Here is an 8,917-nt window from a genome sequence, read left to right on the forward strand (position 1 = left end):
AGCTTTTTTTACCTGACACTCTTGGTCGTGTTTTATTTCTTGTGCAACGTGGACCCACAACTTTTCGTGAGAGTAGTAGTATGTTTTTTCTCCATACAGGTGACCCAGGAGTTTTGTTTTTTTTGTTTGTTTGTTTTGTTTTTTTCTCTTCCCCCCCTTCTCACCGTCTCTTCTCCCCTTTGGTTTTCTTTCTCTCCCTCTCTTTCTTTCATTCTTTCCCCCTGTCCTATCCCACAGTCATGTCTGTCCCGTTTGCAACTGAAAATAAAATAAATTCATAATTATAATAAAGGTCAATCAAATGGACCAATATGGCAAGGCCATGATGATCCACTTGGTAAAATAAATCCGCTTGGCATCTTTCTTTGCCTCAAGACAACAATTCTGATGGCTATAGATCCAAACGGGACAAAAAAAAAAAAAAAAGAGAGTAGTAGTATGTCTTCTACTCTTTTTGGGACTTTTTACCACCACTTCTGGAGAATCTGTAAGCCAAGCCATTGTTTACAATAGGGAGCAGCTGCTAGCACTGAGCAACAGGAAAGTACTCCCGGAGGAGCGACCCAAGATTCCAAAGGAATTACGACGTTGGAGGAGGGGACGCAGGGCTGGAGTGAAGTACCAGGAAAGAAGGAGACGGTACAAACCAAGCATTCCATCCATTCTCATGGGTAATGTAAGATCTTTACCCAACAAGATGGAAGAGCTAATTGCGCTAACCAGACTGCAGTGGGAGTACAAGCAGAGCAGCCTCCTCCTGTTCACTGAGACATGGCTCACGGACCACACACCGGACTCTGTCATAACTCTGGATGGCTTTCAACTGGTTAGAGCGCACCGGAATGCAATGGAGAGTGGTAAGAGCAGAGGTGGGGGACTAGCAATGTATGTCAGTGAGAGATGGTGTAACCCGGGACACATCACTGTGAAGGAACAGAGCTGTACCAAAGACATTGAACTGTTGGCAGTTAGCGTCCGGCCATACCACCTGGCCAGGGAATTTTCACACGCTATTGTGCTGACTGTTTACATCCCACCCTCGGCCGACGCTACAGCAGCCTGTGATTACATTCACTCCACTGTCTCAGCTACAGATGGCACATCGGCAGTCCCTCATTATTATTTCTGGGGACTTCAATCATGCCTCACTATCTGTCACTCTCCCAAACTTCTCCCAGTACGTTGACTGCCATACAAGGGACAGCAAAACCCTGGATCTATTGTTTGCCAACACAAAGCAGGCTTACAGTGCATCACCCCTCCCCCCGCTTGGCCACTCAGACCACAACCTGGTCCTTCTCCACCCCACCTACACTCCTATGGTGAAGAGGAACCCCCCCACGAAGAAGGTGATAAGGGTGTGGTCTGAGGAATGCACTGAGGCCTTAAGAGACTGTTTTGAATGCACAGACTGGCAGGAACTCTGCAAGCCTCACGGTGAGGACATCGACGCCCTCACCCACTGCATCACGGACTACATTCATTTCTGTGTTGAGAACACTGTGCCTACCAAGAAGATACAGTGTTTCTCAAACAATAAACCGTGGGTCACCCCAGAACTGAAGGCCCTGCTGAACAAGAAGAAGAGTGCTTTCTGGTCGGGAGACAAGGAGGAACTTAAGAAAGTCCAAAAGGATCTTAAATACAAGATCCGAGAAGGCAAGGAGCACTTCAGTAGGAAGATGGGAAAACCAACTCCAACAGAAAAACGTCAGAGAAGTCTGGAGGAACATGAAACAAATCTCTGGACATTTCCAGGACAATGGAGGAGCCACAGTGTCTGCTGGCCGGGGGTGGGCTAACGACTTGAATCTGTTTTTTAACAGATTTGACAATGGCCCACTGATCACCTCTCCCACCCCCCAGGTTCCATTAACCCCCCTCCAGTTGCCGCCCCCCCCCTCCGGGTGCAATGCCATTGTCACCTGAGCTCTCCTCTCACCACAACCCTGCTTCACCCCTATCCACACATCTATCCACAACGAAGCGAGCCCCACCCCCCACTCCAGCCCAGCCTCACATCTCCTTCACAGCTGATCAGGTGAGAAATCAGCTCAAGAGGACGAAGGCAGCAGGTCCGGATGGAATCTGCTCCAGACTGCTCAGGGACTGTGCAGACCAGCTCTGTCACGTGGTCCTGTACATCTTCAACCTGAGCCTGAGCCTGGAGAGGGTTCCTGAACTGTGGAAGACTTCCTGTGTGGTTAAGGTGCCAAAAATCGCACACCCCAGGGAGCCCAACCACTTCAGGCCTGTTGCCTTGACTTCTCATCTGATGAAGACCATGGAAAGGCTCATCCTGCACCACCTTCAGCCACTGGTGGGCTCAGTGTTGGACCCCCTGCAGTTTGCCTACCCTTCTGGAATTGGGGTGGATGACGCTGTCATCTACCTGGTACACCGATCCCTCTCTCACTTAGAGCAGGCGGGGAGCACTGTGAGGATCATGTTTTTTGACTTCTCCAGTGCTTTCAACACCATCCAACCCGCACTACTGAGAGGGAAGCTGGAGGGAGCCGGAGTAGGCAAACAGCTGACTGCATGGACCATCAACTACCTTACCAACAGACCACAGTATGTGAGGCTCCATGACTGTGTGTCTGAGGTGGTAATCTGCAGCACGGGGGCACCACAGGGCACGGTTCTCTCACCTTTCCTGTTCAGCCTTTACACTTCAGACTTCTGTTATAATTCGGACGATTGCCATCTACAGAAGTTCTCAGATGATACAGCCATCATTGGATGCGTATCAGACGGGAATGATCAGGAATACAAGGGGGTCATCAGTGACTTTGTTGGCTGGTGTGAGACCAACGTACTCCAAATCAACGCCAGCAAGACAAAGGAGATGATCATAGACTTCAGGAGGAAGTCACCCCCTACAACACCGGTGAACATCCAAGGGAAAGACATTGAGATAGTGGACTGTTATAAGTACCTGGGTGTTCACCTCAACAAGAAACTGGACTGGACTACAAATACAGACGTCCTGTATAAGAAGGGCCAGAGTCGACTCCACCTGCTGAGGAGACTGAGGTCCTTCGGAGTCTGCAGGACTCTGTTAAGGACATTCTATGACACTGTGGTAGCATCTGCCCTTTTCTATGCAGTGGCCTGCTGGGGGAGTGGATGCACGGACAGGGACAGGAGCAGGATTGACAAACTGGTGCGGAGGTCTAGCTCCGTGCTGGGATGTCCCCTGGAGTCTGTGGAGGTGGTTGGTGAGGGGAGGATGTTAGTAAAGCTGACATCCATCATGAACAACCCACATCACCCACTGCATGAGTCTGTGAGTGGGCTGAGCAGCTCCTTTAGTCAGAGACTGAAACACCCTCGCTGCAGGAAGGAGCGCTTTGGCAGATCATTCGTCCCAACAGCAGTTAGACTCTATAACTCCTCAATCACGATGTCATGAGTCACTGGACACTGTGAACATCCACAGTCACCACTTCATGCATAATGGACCTTCATGTGTACGGACATGTGCAGGTATATGTCTGTATATGTATACATATGTATATCTAGTGTGTACATGTGTGTGTGTGTGCATGTCTATAAATAGGAATAGTAGTGGTACAATAGCTATATCAAGCTATATAGTTTATGTCTTCCATATTTCCAATTATATCCATAATCACATACTGTGTATGCTACCATTGTATATAGTGTATTATCTTACTTTTTTTCATTGATTGTACTTATTTGTATTTTTGTATTTCCTTCTGATATCTGTACCTGAGCTGAGGTGACGCAAAAATTTACCCGTTGTGGGATCAATAAAGTCTTATCTCATCTTATCTTAAACAAGAAGTGTGGAGTCAGTCTGAAGTCCAGAGCACAGCCTGAGTCCACAGTCCTGAGCAGAGCCACAGTGAGACTGAAGCAGCAGCTCGATGCTCCTACACTGGATCTGTGGTTACATGAGCAGCTTTCTATGGATCCAGTGTGACTGTGATGAGTCCTGATGAAGTGAACAGAGTGAAGATTTGTGTAGAAGCAGGAAGTGTGATCAGCTGCACTCACCACTGTTGCTGAGAGGAACCTGATGGACTCCAGTGAATCTTCTTTTAGAGACAAACAGGACTCGACTGCAGCTCTGCTGCTGCTCTCTCACACTTTCACTTCTGCAAAATGACGTTGAGCTTCTTGTTTTTCAGCTGTTGCTCCGCCTCTTCCTGCCTCTCCCTTTACAGGAATCAGCCGGTCTGTACTCAGTGACTGTGTGCAGCGGGTGGAGGAGTGAGGAGTGGTGTGTGGGTAAAGTTCAAACAGTAATGACAGCCCATTTTAACTTTGGAGAAGCTCACTTGCGATTGTTCAACATGTTGTGTAGCGCTTTCGATTCCGATCTTGCAGCCTGCTTGAAAAAGAGAAAATTGCCAAACAAAAAATCTCAGTGCACTGTTAAAAATCAAAAAATATGAAGGCCTAGTTTTAGGACTTGTCTAAGCATACTCTTAGAATAATTGATCAAAACTGGCAGGTTCAAAGTGGTACCAAAACAAAATGCATCAGTAAATCTCCAAAACTTTCATCCACCAGTCACACCTCACACAACAGCAATATTCTATTACATAATGAGTTTTTGTTTTCCCCCATGTACCCAGATGTGTGTCATGATAAGACCTTCCCCACACATCAGAAACAAGAAACTCAATAATCTATTAGTCTCCACTCATCTGACCCCCTGCAGCATTCTGTTCACCCCTGCAATGATTCAATCATCCTTCCCCAAAAATAATACTAGTTCACTAGTCTGTGTATCACTTCTCAACCTACTAAGTGAACCGGACAAGATGATGTTAACAGAAATGCTTAAAATACTGTTTGATCTTCATGAGCTTCATTGCATGTGTGTTTGTGTTAGTAGGATTAATGCATTTTTCTGTTTGTGTAATTTTGTGTACCTCTCCTCTTTGCAGTGGTCCAGACACTTTTCAATTCTCCACGCAAGGCAGTCGTTTTTTCTTCCCAGTTTCCTAAACCCAAATTTCATTCCCACACTAAAACAGCCTTCCTCCATGTCCTCCCTGCTCCTTCCACTGTGGTCTCATCTCATCTCCCTCCTTGCAGCAGTCCAGTGAGAGTCAGTTGTCTTTCAGCTTTGTCCTGTGTCTTTAACACTCTCATCTTGCCATTTTTGCGCCGAAAGTGGCAAATGTCCAACTCAGGCAGTCTTTTCAAAGTCCATTCACACACAGTGAAGTTGCAGCTCGTTGGAAATGCACATCCACCCATCCAGTCATGATGATGCCATTTTTCTCGTTGCTGTCGCTGTCTTGCACAGCTGCTGCTGCTGCTGCTGCTGGACCTTTTCTTCACTGCTCAGGATGCTGCTGTGAGCTCTTGAGATCCATCTCGTTGTTCTGGAACTGCATTTCTTGTCTTCAGGGAGAGATTTTGGAGCTTGTGTTCTCAGGGTGACAAACACATGGAAGTTAAGCTGTAAAACAATTCAGCCAAAACTTGGCTTGAGTGTTTCTAATGATGTTAACCTATAATGGTGTTAACCTATAATTTTCTTCCGTCTGCTGCACGTGGAAAATTGATGCAGGTCTGCTCTTCACCTGCAAGTGACACACTGAGACATTTTGATCATTGTTCTCACTGCTTAAAACAACACATCTCCCCTCTCTGGTTCTGAACGCCCCTTTCTTAAAATCCAGAAAGTGAGACAATGCTGGTGGCCTGCAGTACCACCCTCACCCTCTAGTCGGAAACAACTGTTACACACATTTCTACACTCCTCTCTTTTTTTCTTTTTTTTCTTGTTTTGTTCCCCATTTTCAACATTTTGAACCCCAAAATCCAAAACATCCATTCAAAATCCAGAACATCCAGACTCAACAACTCCTCCTTCCCACTGCTGTCAGACTCTTGGACAGCTGACCTGTTTTAACAGTAATGTTTGCACATCAGGTCATCTTTCATATCAAGCTCACAGCTCCTTTGCACATACATCTACCTCACACTTACATTTAGTCTCCACTCATTTATTCATAGTATTTGTATCTTATCTTGTTCTATTTGTATTTATTAGCCTGCATCTGTGTGTGGACAGCACAGAGATCCACATCTGAAACCATCAACAGTCACATGTAGATCTGCTTCATCTTCAGCTCTGTGTTTCGTTTTTGTCTGATCTTCTCTGAAGCTTCCTGACAGTCAGCAGCTTTGACCTTTGACCCACATGAAGCTAACATGTGACACAGAGTCAGGACGCTCCGTGGAGATCCATCAGAACAGCTCGGGGTCATCATCTTTAGAAACTTCCTGTGGATCCTACAGTCTAAGATCCAGAGCTGTCACTAGGATGGTTCAGTCATTTCTCATCAGCTACAATTAGAACTCAGAGCTGAGCAAATATAATCAATCACATGCTGTAGAAACATAGAAGTTTCTATCCTTCAGAAAACATCTGACAAAAAGATCTAAAAGTGTGTGAAGAGCAACACTTGTTGTTCTCTAAATGTTTGGCCACAGCTGTAGAAAACACTGTGAGTGTTGGTCAGTAATTACATTTCATTTCATTTCTCTTTGTGCAGGTGAACACTGTCCAATCTTCTATCTAAATGACTGCTTTGTCTTTAAAAAGGTGAAGAGCCTGAGGCCGGTGACCTTTCCCCGAGTACATCCTCACAGCGGCTCACAGGACCAGGCCTCACTCCTGTCCTGCCAGAGGAGAAGCTTCAGACATCTGATCAGTGGAGTATTAGTAACACAGAAAACTAAAGAGGACGTGTTACTTTCATCTTTATTTATTTTATACATCTGTCATTGTTAGACATGAGGTTCACTGAAATCATTAGTTTTGTCAGATTTCTCTCCCTCTTCCATGTGACTGTGTCAGCTCGTCAGCATCTGTTTGGGACGAGAATGCACCAGGAAGTAATGAAAAGTACCATTAAAAGCAGGAGAGGTTCTTATATTACAGAAGAAGAGATTATTTAAAAAACTATCTCAATGCCATCAATGATTTAGGAACCTGAGAGAGGACTTGGTAAAATAAGACGTTCTTATAACTTCACCCTGTGACGGGCCAAGCTGCGACTCTCAGAGATGGTGATGTAGGTACAGAGCATGTGAGAGTGCGGTCCAGGAAATGTCTCTTCTAAAACTAGATGAAGGCACAAGGGGATCAATGTCAAGGCATTGAGATTCGACATCTTCAGCCTTCAGTGGAGACTCCAAAACACCTGGGTGGGTATCATGACAGACAACAGAGAAGAAATCCACGTTGAGACTTGGGAGGAAGGAGTGCTGGGCACAGAAGAGATGAAGAGTATCTGAGATGATGAGAAATCCATCTTCCTCCAAGCTGTGAGTACATCATAGTAAATGTGTCACACCTGTCCAAACCTCCCTCCACAGACGCTCAATTCTACATTTGAAAAATACAGAAACGTTGTCAAAGGTCAGTCGCAGACTGACAAAGAACAGCCAACAGCAATTCAGCTGGAGCCAGTCATGATGAAACAACAATAATGACAGTTTGATCTGAAGAGCTTCAGCACCTCTGGTTGTGCTTTTCCCACTAAGAACGCTTCCACATCCTCTCACAGTGAACATCACCTCAGCAGGCTCTGGACCACATGAGATTTTGAAATAAGTATTCAAACAACAGGACACACAAAAACTATTCAAATACCAGACTGACACACTTACAGCACTGAACAAATCCTGATGAGTCCATGTTTAAAAATCACGAGACTAACTTCAGAATAGATTTAACGGAGCTTTGCTCACATGAAGGCAAAGTGAGCAAATCCAAATCTTCTGATCCAGCCAGAAAAAACTCAAGTGCAGTGCTGTTGTTGCATTAATGTTTGGGAAGCAACCATCCTCTCCTCAGACACAAGAGACCCTTTAAGACCAGCCTCGCAAAAGCAGTCACACTGAATGAGAAAGGAGTGGACAAGAGCTTTAAAAGGATGGCTGGAGGTCCACAGTGTTGAATTTGGTGGGTGGGTTGCACTTCCACTCCTCTAGTCAGAGCTGTATTTCAAACACACACACACGCACACGCACACACACACACACGCGCGCACACACACACACACACACACACACACACACACACACATACACACACGCACGCACACACATGCGCGCACACACACACACTTTGAATATTTGGCCATGTTTAATGTAGCAGATTCCCAAATAATAAATATGACATAACCCCAAAATGAATTATTAATATTTACTTTAGTATATCGACGTACCAACTACAGAAATGAAAAATACTTTATCACCTGGAAGAACTGAGTCACAGCCACAGCTTTACTTCTGTGTGGAGAACAAAGCGTCTTCATCAGAAGGTGGCAGCAGAGATCTCTAATCTGAATCTCCTCTTTTACAGTTTTTTCTGAATGCTTAAACCCTAACTGTGATTCCTGCAGCACAATTTCTAAAACTATTCAGACTTATAGCAAAACCACTCACTGAGTTTGCAAAACTAAAAGCACAAAAACTGCTTTGCACTCAGTTTGCAATTTTGTAACACACACTTTGCAAAACTGTAGGCACAATTCACTGCACAACACTCAATTACCAAATTTCCAACACATGATGGTCTCTCTTTGAAGTCTAAACCTGATGTTGAAAGAACAGTTTACACTGAACTGTCACAGTTAGTCTGAGGAATAAAATCTGCATACCTACTGACTACTTGTGGGATAAAGCAACAGAAATGAAGACTGGAAATAAAACGAGACGTTTCAGTCACACAGCAGAGCACTCAGCTGTTAGTTAATGTGATGACCTTGAGCTGTGTTTGTTCAATAGGAGTTGGTAGCAGATGCAGAGGTGGTTCTTTAACTGATACGGTGGCTTTGAAAACGTTCTCATATCCCAGCACACAGAGTAAATCATGTATTATTATGTGAAGTGGCGATAAAACTGAATTAAAAATTGA

This window comes from Copadichromis virginalis, linkage group LG3 (genome assembly GCF_057382275.1).
Source record: "Copadichromis virginalis isolate Kocher_CV1m ecotype Utaka linkage group LG3, C_Virginalis_male_GT1.1, whole genome shotgun sequence".
NCBI classification, from domain to species: Eukaryota; Metazoa; Chordata; class Actinopteri; order Cichliformes; family Cichlidae; genus Copadichromis; species Copadichromis virginalis.